This window comes from Oncorhynchus nerka, unplaced genomic scaffold, assembly GCF_034236695.1.
Source record: "Oncorhynchus nerka isolate Pitt River unplaced genomic scaffold, Oner_Uvic_2.0 unplaced_scaffold_1159, whole genome shotgun sequence".
Taxonomy (NCBI): domain Eukaryota; kingdom Metazoa; phylum Chordata; class Actinopteri; order Salmoniformes; family Salmonidae; genus Oncorhynchus; species Oncorhynchus nerka.
The window spans coordinates 32,501-42,500 of record NW_027040168.1 but is presented as its reverse complement, the minus strand read 5'-3'; the positions used below and the strand labels follow the sequence as shown (position 1 = coordinate 42,500).

The window sequence follows — 10,000 nt, the reverse complement described above, 5'->3', positions numbered from 1 at the left end:
TTGTAAATGCTGGATCTCAATGGCAAGACTTGCATCCAGTTTCATCAAAATTTGGGGCCAGTGGTGTCTGAAATATTGTGTGGGTTATCTAGACATATCCCTGAGTACGTGTGCCAAATTTCATCCCTCTGAGTCAAACAGATCGAGAGATATAAATATGTGTTATAGCGCCACCGTGTGGTCGATATGAACGTTCTTGCATATATTGAGTGTTGACAGTATTTCCACCAAATTTTGTGACAATACGAATATCCTTGACTGATTTATATGCATTTGTGCCAGGCCACGCCCACATGAAGGTTATTGGTCAATAGTTGTTTTAGGTACTAGTCTGTGAAGTGTTGTGTTGAGAGAAAAAACACAACTGAAAAGTGGTGGGTGCATATCTATTCACCTCCTTTGCTATGAAGCCCCTAAATAAGATCTAATGAAACCTTCAGAAGTCACATAATTATTTAAATAAAGTCCACCTGTGTGCAATCTAAGTGTCACATGATCTCAGTATATGTACACCTGTTCTGAAAGGCCCCAGAGTCTGTAACACCACTAAACAAGGGGCACCACCAAGCAAGCGGCACCATGAAGACCAAGCAGCTCTCCAAAACAGGTCAGGGACAAAGTTGTGGAGAAGTCCAGATCAGGGTCGGGTTATAAAGACATATCCGAAACTTTGAACATCCCACAGAGCACCATTAAATCCATTATTAAAAAAGAAAAGGCCAAAAGGCATGTGGGAGACTCCCCAAACATATGGAAGAAGGTACTCTGGTCAGATGAGACTAAAATTGAGCTTTTTGGCCATCAAGGAAAACGCTATGTCTGGCGCAAACACCTCTCATCACCCCGAGAACATCATCCCCACAGTGAAGCATGGTGGTGGCAGCATCATGCTGTGGGGATGTTTTTCATCGGTAGGGAACTGGTCAGAATTGAAGGAATAATGGATGGTGCTAAATACAGGGAAAGTCTTGAGGGAAACCTATTTGTCTTCCAGAGATTTGAGACTGGGGCGGAGGTTCACCTTCCAGCAGGACAATGACCCTAAGCCTACTGCTAAAGCTACACTCGAGTTGTTTAAGGGGAAACATTTAAATGTCTTGGAATGGCCTAGTCAAAACCCAGACCTCAATCCAATTGAGAATCTGTGGTATGACTTAAAGATTGCTGTACACCAGCAGAACCCATCCAACTTGAAGGAGCTGGAGCAGTTTTGCCTTGAAGAACGGGCAAAAATCCCAGTGGCTAGATGTGCCAAGCTTATAGAGACATACCCCAAGAGACTAGCAGCTGTAATTGCTGCAAAAGGTGGCTCTACAAGGTATTGACTTTGGGGGGGTGTGGCTCTACAAGGTATTGACTTTGGGGGGGTGTGGCTCTACAAGGTATTGACTTTAAGGCAACAAAACAGGGGGGGTGGCTCTACAAGGTATTGACTTTGGGGGGGTGTGGCTCTACAAGGTATTGACTTTGGGGGGTGTGGCTCTACAAAGTATTGACTTTGGGGGTGTGGCTCTAGTTCAGCAAGTATTGACTTTGGGGGGTGTGGCTCTACAAGGTATTGACTTTCAGCAGTGGGGGTGAATAGTTACGCTCAAGTTTTCTATTTTCTGTATTATTTCTTGTTTGTTTCACAATAACAAATATTTTGCATCTTCAAAGTGGTCGGCATGTTGTGAAATCATATGATACAACCCCCCCCCCAAATTATTTTAATTCCAGGTTGTAAGGCAACAAAACAGGTGAAAATACCAAGGGGGGTGAACACTTTCACAAGCCACTGTATACAGTATAGACTGTATAGACAAGTATTCATGTCTGGTCAGAGGAAACGGCCATCTTCCCTGGTCGTCTCCTATCCTGTCATCTAGTTCAGCAGTGGTTGTGTTATCATGGACATGTCTGGTCAGAGGAAACGGCCATCTTCCCTGGTCGTCTCCTATCCTGTCATCTAGTTCAGCAGTGGTTGTGTTATCATGGACATGTCTGGTCAGAGGAAACGGCCATCTTCCTGGTCGTCTCCTATCCTGTCATCTAGTTCAGCAGTGGTTGTGTTATCATGGACATGTCTGGTCAGAGGAAACGGCCATCTTCCCTGGTCGTCTCCTATCCTGTCATCTAGTTCAGCAGTGGTTGTGTTATCATGGACATGTCTGGTCAGAGGAAACGGCCATCTTCCCTGGTCGTCTCCTATCCTGTCATCTAGTTCAGCAGTGGTTGTGTTATCATGGACATGTCTGGTCAGAGGAAACGGCCATCTTCCCTGGTCGTCTCCTATCCTGTCATCTAGTTCAGCAGTGGTTGTGTTATCATGGACATGTCTGGTCAGAGGAAACGATAATCTTCCCTGGTCGTCTCCTATCCTGTCATCTAGTTCAGCAGTGGTTGTGTTATCATGGACATGTCTGGTCAGAGGAAACGGCCATCTTCCCTGGTCGTCTCCTATCCTGTCATCTAGTTCAGCAGTGGTTGTGTTATCATGGACATGTCTGGTCAGAGGAAACGGCCATCTTCCCTGGTCGTCTCCTATCCTGTCATCTAGTTCAGCAGTGGTTGTGTTATCATGGACATGTTGGTCAACCGCTACAAGACCATGGTGCTTGCCTACGGAGCTGTGAGGGGAACGGCACCTCAGTACCTCCAGGCTCTGATCAGGCCCTACACCCAAACAAGGGCACTGCGTTCATCCACCTCTGGCCTGCTCGCCTCCCTACCACTGAGGAAGTACAGTTCCCGCTCAGCCCAGTCAAAACTGTTCGCTGCTCTGGCCCCCCAATGGTGGAACAAACTCCCTCACGACGCCAGGACAGCGGAGTCAATCACCACCTTCCGGAGACACCTGAAACCCCACCTCTTTCAGGAATACCTAGGATAGGATAAAGTAATCCTTCTCACCCCCCTTAAAAGATTTAGATGCACTATTGTAAAGTGGCTGTTCCACTGGATGTCATAAGGTGAAAGCACCAATTTGTAAGTCGCTCTGGATAAGAGCGTCTGCTAAATGACTTAAATGTAAATGTAACCAGGCAGCGTCTCTGTGCGTCTTCAAGCCCAGTGTAGCATGAGAGAAATGCTGCATCCCAGATTGCACCCTATTCCCTATGTAGTACACTACTTTAGACCAGGACTGGAACCCTATTCCCTATGTAGTACACTACTTTAGACCAGAGCCCTATTCCCTATGTAGTACACTACTTTAGACCAGAGCCCTATTCCCTATGTAGTACACTACTTTAGACCAGAGCCCTATTCCCTATGTAGTACACTACTTTAGACCAGAGCCCTATTCCCTATGTAGTACACTACTTTAGACCAGAGCCCTATTCCCTATATAGTGCACTACTTTAGACCAGAGCCCTATAGAACCCTATTCCCTACATAGTGCACTACTTTAGACCAGAGCTCTCAAAAGTAGTGCACTTATATAGGGAACAGAGAGCCATTTGGGAAGTATCCAGAGAGCCAGTCTCACCATGTACTGTAACTTTACCCCTCGTCTCCTCCTCCTCCTCCTCTTCTCCCCTTGTCTCCTCCCCTACCTCCCAGGGCTCTGAGGCTCTCTGACAGTGCTACTCCTCCTCCTCCTCCTCCTCCTCTTCTCCCCTACCTCCCAGGGCTCTGAGGCTCTCTGACAGTGCTACTCCTCCTCCTCCTCCTCCTCTCCTCCCCTACCTCCCAGGGCTCTGAGGCTCTCTGACAGTGCTACTCCTCCTCCTCCTCCTCCTCCTCCTCCTCCTCCTCCTCCTCCTCTTCTCCCCTACCTCCCAGGGCTCTGAGGCTCTCTGACAGTGCTACTCCTCCTCCTCCTCCTCCTCTTCTCCCCTACCTCCCAGGGCTCTGAGGCTCTCTGACAGTACTACTCCTCCTCCTCCTCCTCCTCTCCTCCCCTACCTCCCAGGGCTCTGAGGCTCTCTGACAGTGCTACTCCTCCTCCTCCTCCTCCTCCTCCTCTCTCCTCCCCTACCTCCCAGGGCTCTGAGGCTCTCTGACAGTGCTACTCCTCCTCCTCCTCCTCCTCCTCCTCCTCCTCTTCTCCCCTACCTCCCAGGGCTCTGAGGCTCTCTGACAGTGCTACTCCTCCTCCTCCTCCTCCTCTTCTCCCCTACCTCCCAGGGCTCTGAGGCTCTCTGACAGTACTACTCCTCCTCCTCCTCCTCCTCTCCTCCCCTACCTCCCAGGGCTCTGAGGCTCTCTGACAGTGCTACTCCTCCTCCTCCTCCTCCTCCTCCTCTCCTCCCCTACCTCCCAGGGCTCTGAGGCTCTCTGACAGTGCTACTCCTCCTCCTCCTCCTCCTCCTCCTCCTCCTCCTCCTCCTCTCCTCCCAGGGCTCTGAGGCTCTCTGACAGTGCTACTCCTCCTCCTCCTCCTCCTCCTCCTCCTCCTCCTCTCCTCCTCTCCTCCCAGGGCTCTGAGGCTCTCTGACAGTGCTACTCCTCCTCCTCCTCTTCTCCCCTACCTCCCAGGGCTCTGAGGCTGGCTCTCTGACAGTACTACTCCTCCTCCTCCTCCTCCTCCTCCTCCTCCTCTTCTCCCCTACCTCCCAGGGCTCTGAGGCTCTCTGACAGTACTACTCCTCCTCCTCCTCCTCCTCCTCCTCCTCCTCCTCCTCCTCCTCTTCTCCCCTACCTCCCAGGGCTCTGAGGCTCTCTGACAGTACTACTCCTCCTCCTCCTCCTCCTCCTCCTCCTCTTCTCCCCTACCTCCCAGGGCACTGAGGCTCTCTGACAGTACTACTCCTCCTCCTCCTCCTCCTCTTCTCCCCTACCTCCCAGGGCTCTGAGGCTCTCTGACAGTACTACTCCTCCTCCTCCTCCTCCTCTTCTCCCCTACCTCCCAGGGCACTGAGGCTCTCTGACAGTACTACTCCTCCTCCTCCTCCTCCTCTTCTCCCCTACCTCCCAGGGCACTGAGGCTCTCTGACAGTACTACTCCTCCTCCTCCTCCTCCTCTCCTCCCAGGGCTCTGAGGCTCTCTGACAGTGCTACTCCTCCTCCTCCTCCTCCTCCTCTCCTCCCCTACCTCCCAGGGCTCTGAGGCTCTCTGACAGTGCTACTCCTCCTCCTCCTCCTCCTCCTCCTCCTCTTCTCCCCTACCTCCCAGGGCTCTGAGGCTCTCTGACAGTGCTACTCCTCCTCCTCCTCCTCCTCCTCCTCCTCCTCCTCTCCTCCCCTACCTCCCAGGGCTCTGAGGCTCTCTGACAGTGTTACTCCTCCTCCTCCTCCTCCTCTCCTCCCCTACCTCCCAGGGCTCTGAGGCTCTCTGACAGTACTACTCTTCCTCCTCCTCCTCCTCCTCCTCCCCTACCTCCCAGGGCTCTGAGGCTCTCTGACAGTGTTACTCCTCCTCCTCCTCCTCCTCCTCCTCCTCTCCTCCCCTACCTCCCAGGGCTCTGAGGCTCTCTGACAGTACTACTCTCCTCCTCCTCCTCCTCCTCTCCTCCCCTACCTCCCAGGGCTCTGAGGCTCTCTGACAGTGCTGCTACTCCTCCTCCTCCTCCTCCTCCTCCTCCTCCTCCTCTCCTCCCCTACCTCCCAGGGCTCTGAGGCTCTCTGACAGTGCTACTCCTCCTCCTCCTCCTCCTCCTCCTCCTCCTCTCCTCCCCTACCTCCCAGGGCTCTGAGGCTCTCTGACAGTGCTACTCCTCCTCCTCCTCCTCCTCCTCTCTCCCCCTACCTCCAAGGGCTCTGAGGCTCTCTGACAGTGCTACTCCTCCTCCTCCTCCTCCTCCTCCTCTCCTCCCCTACCTCCCAGGGCACTGAGGCTCTCTGACAGTACTACTGCTCCTCCTCCTCCTCCTCTTCTCCCCTACCTCCCAGGGCTCTGAGGCTCTCTGACAGTGCTACTCCTCCTCCTCCTCCTCCTCCTCCTCCTCCTCCTCTCCTCCCCTACCTCCCAGGGCTCTGAGGCTCTCTGACAGTGCTACTCCTCCTCCTCCTCCTCCTCCTCTCCTCCCCTACCTCCCAGGGCTCTGAGGCTCTCTGACAGTGCTGCTCCTCCTCCTCCTCCTCCTCCTCCTCCTCCTCCTCTCCTCCCCTACCTCCCAGGGCTCTGAGGCTCTCTGACAGTGCTACTCCTCCTCCTCCTCTTCTCCGAAACCTCCCAGGGCTCTGAGGCTCTCTGACAGTACTACTCCTCCTCCTCCTCCTCCTCTTCTCCCCTACCTCCCAGGGCTCTGAGGCTCTCTGACAGTGCTACTCCTCCTCCTCCTCCTCCTCCTCCTCTCCTCCCCTACCTCCCAGGGCTCTGAGGCTCTCTGACAGTGCTACTCCTCCTCCTCCTCCTCCTCCTCCTCTCCTCCCCTACCTCCCAGGGCACTGAGGCTCTCTGACAGTGCTACTCCTCCCTCTCCTCCTCCTCTCCTCCCCTACCTCCCAGGGCTCTGAGGCTCTCTGACAGTGCTACTCCTCCTCCTCCTCCTCCTCTTCTCCCCTACCTCCCAGGGCTCTGAGGCTCTCTGACAGTACTACTCCTCCTCCTCCTCCTCCTCTCCTCCCCTACCTCCCAGGGCTCTGAGGCTCTCTGACAGTACTACTCCTCCTCCTCCTCCTCCTCTCCTCCCCTACCTCCCAGGGCTCTGAGGCTCTCTGACAGTGCTACTCCTCCTCCTCCTCCTCCTCCTCCTCCTCTCCTCCCCTACCTCCCAGGGCTCTGAGGCTCTCTGACAGTGCTACTCCTCCTCCTCCTCCTCCTCCTCCTCCTCTCCTCCCCTACCTCCCAGGGCTCTGAGGCTCTCTGACAGTGCTACTCCTCCTCCTCCTCCTCCTCCTCCTCTCCTCCCCTACCTCCCAGGGCTCTGAGGCTCTCTGACAGTGCTACTCCTCCTCCTCCTCTTCTCCCCTACCTCCCAGGGCTCTGAGGCTCTCTGACAGTACTACTCCTCCTCCTCCTCCTCCTCCTCCTCCTCCTCTTCTCCCCTACCTCCCAGGGCTCTGAGGCTCTCTGACAGTACTACTCCTCCTCCTCCTCCTCCTCCTCCTCCTCCTCCTCCTCTTCTCCCCTACCTCCCAGGGCACTGAGGCTCTCTGACAGTACTACTCCTCCTCCTCCTCCTCCTCTTCTCCCCTACCTCCCAGGGCTCTGAGGCTCTCTGACAGTACTACTCCTCCTCCTCCTCCTCCTCTTCTCCCCTACCTCCCAGGGCACTGAGGCTCTCTGACAGTACTACTCCTCCTCCTCCTCCTCCTCTTCTCCCCTACCTCCCAGGGCACTGAGGCTCTCTGACAGTACTACTACTCCTCCTCCTCCTCCTCTTCTCCCCTACCTCCCAGGGCACTGAGGCTCTCTGACAGTACTACTCCTCCTCCTCCTCCTCCTCCTCCTCCTCTCCTCCCCTACCTCCCAGGGCTCTGAGGCTCTCTGACAGTACTACTCCTCCTCCTCCTCCTCCTCCTCTCCTCCCCTACCTCCCAGGGCTCTGAGGCTCTCTGACAGTGCTACTCCTCCTCCTCCTCCTCCTCCTCCTCCTCTTCTCCCCTACCTCCCAGGGCTCTGAGGCTCTCTGACAGTGCTACTCCTCCTCCTCCTCCTCCTCTCCTCCCCTACCTCCCAGGGCTCTGAGGCTCTCTGACAGTGTTACTCCTCCTCCTCCTCCTCCTCTCCTCCCCTACCTCCCAGGGCTCTGAGGCTCTCTGACAGTGCTACTCCTCCTCCTCCTCCTCCTCCTCCTCTCCTCCCCTACCTCCCAGGGCTCTGAGGCTCTCTGACAGTGCTACTCCTCCTCCTCCTCCTCCTCCTCCTCTCCTCCCCTACCTCCCAGGGCTCTGAGGCTCTCTGACAGTACTACTCCTCCTCCTCCTCCTCCTCCTCCTCCTCTCCTCCCCTACCTCCCAGGGCTCTGAGGCTCTCTGACAGTGCTACTCCTCCTCCTCCTCCTCCTCCTCCTCCTCCTCCTCCTCCTCCCCTACCTCCCAGGGCTCTGAGGCTCTCTGACAGTACTACTCCTCCTCCTCCTCCTCCTCCTCCTCTTCTCCCCTACCTCCCAGGGCTCTGAGGCTCTCTGACAGTGCTACTCCTCCTCCTCCTCCTCCTCCTCCTCCTCTCCTCCCCTACCTCCCAGGGCTCTGAGGCTCTCTGACAGTGCTACTCCTCCTCCTCCTCCTCCTCCTCCTCCTCCTCTCCTCCCAGGGCTCTGAGGCTCTCTGACAGTGCTACTCCTCCTCCTCCTCCTCTCCTCCCCTACCTCCCAGGGCTCTGAGGCTCTCTGACAGTACTACTCCTCCTCCTCTTCTCCCCTACCTCCCAGGGCTCTGAGGCTCTCTGACAGTGCTACTCCTCCTCCTCCTCCTCCTCCTCTCCTCCCCTACCTCCCAGGGCTCTGAGGCTCTCTGACAGTGCTACTCCTCCTCCTCCTCCTCCTCCTCCTCCTCCTCCTCCTCTCCTCCCCTACCTCCCAGGGCTCTGAGGCTCTCTGACAGTGCTACTCCTCCTCCTCCTCCTCCTCCTCCTCCTCTCCTCCCAGGGCTCTGAGGCTCTCTGACAGTACTACTCCTCCTCCTCTTCTCCCCTACCTCCCAGGGCTCTGAGGCTCTCTGACAGTGCTACTCCTCCTCCTCCTCCTCCTCCTCTCCTCCTCTCCTCCCAGGGCACTGAGGCTCTCTGACAGTGCTACTCCTCCATGGACGGCAGACACTGTGATTCTAAGAGCTTACATGCCCCAAATCACACATTGCTTTTAACAGCATGAGACAGATATGACGTGAGCTCTCATGGCAACCTAGCTAGAAGCATGAGAAGCTGTCACCTGAACCAAATGGTCCTAATGGGGTGTGTGTGTGTGTGTGTGTGTGTGGTGTGTGTGTGTGTGTGTGTGTGTGTGTGTGTGTGTGTGTGAGTGTGTGTGTGTGTGTGTCTGTGTGTGTCTGTGTCTGTGTCTGTGTCTGTGTCTGTGTCTGTGTGTGTGTGTGTGTGTGTGTGTGTGTCTGTGTCTGTGTCTGTGTCTGTGTCTGTGTCTGTGTCTGTGTGTGTGTGTGTGTGTGTGTGTGTGTGTGTGTGTGTGTGTGTGTGTGTGTGTTCGAGAGAGAGCAAGAATGTGCGTGAGTGACGTATCGTGAACCTACCGGTTCCAAGTTTGAAAAACATGTACTTTATTTTTCCTGATAGAAATAATACCATTCACCATGCACTGTCATTACCTACTGATGAGATCTATTGATAAGAGCTAGGTAAATCAGATTCCATTCACCAGGCACTGTCATTACCTACTGATGAGATCTATTGATAAGAGCTAGGTAAATCAGATTCCATTCACCAGGCACTGTCATTACCTACTGATGAGATCTATTGATAAGAGCTAGGTAAATCAGACACCATTCACCAGGCACTGTCATTACCTACTGATGAGATCTATTGATAAGAGCTAGGTAAATCAGACACCATTCACCAGCACGGTCATTACCTACTGATGAGATCTATTGATAAGAGTAAACCAGATACCATTCACTGTCATCACCTACTGATGAGATCTATTGATAAGAGTAAATCAGATACCATTCACTGTCATTACCTACTGATGAGATCTATTGATAAGAGCTAGGTAAATCAGACACCATTCACCAGGCACTGTCATTACCTACTGATGAGATCTATTGATAAGAGCTAGGTAAATCAGACACCATTCACCAGGCACTGTCATTACCTACTGATGAGATCTATTGATAAGAGTAAACCAGATACCATTCACTGTCATCACCTACTGATGAGATCTATTGATAAGAGTAAATCAGACACCATTCACCATGTCATTACCTACTGATGAGATCTATTGATAACAGCTAGGTAAATCAGACACCATTCACTGTCATTTACAACTTGATAAGAGCTATTGATAAGAGGTATCGATAAGAGCTGTGTAAATTAGTCATCTGTTTGGAGAAGGGGATTGTAAATACACATCTCAATTGTTTTAGAATGGTCTTTCATTATAATCCCTGGAGCCTTAACTGACTTGCCTAGTTAAATAAAGGTCAAATAATAGATGGTGTTTCTTTATGATCCCTGGAGCCG

The 10,000-nt window shown here is 53.6% G+C and overlaps 1 protein-coding gene across 1 annotated transcript in view; it reads left to right on the top strand.

The window, feature by feature from the left end:
- Positions 1 to 10,000, top strand: part of LOC135569816 (ephrin-B2a-like) — a 23,622-nt gene that overhangs the window by 2,417 nt on the left and 11,205 nt on the right. The gene's annotated exons all lie outside the window — the stretch shown is intronic.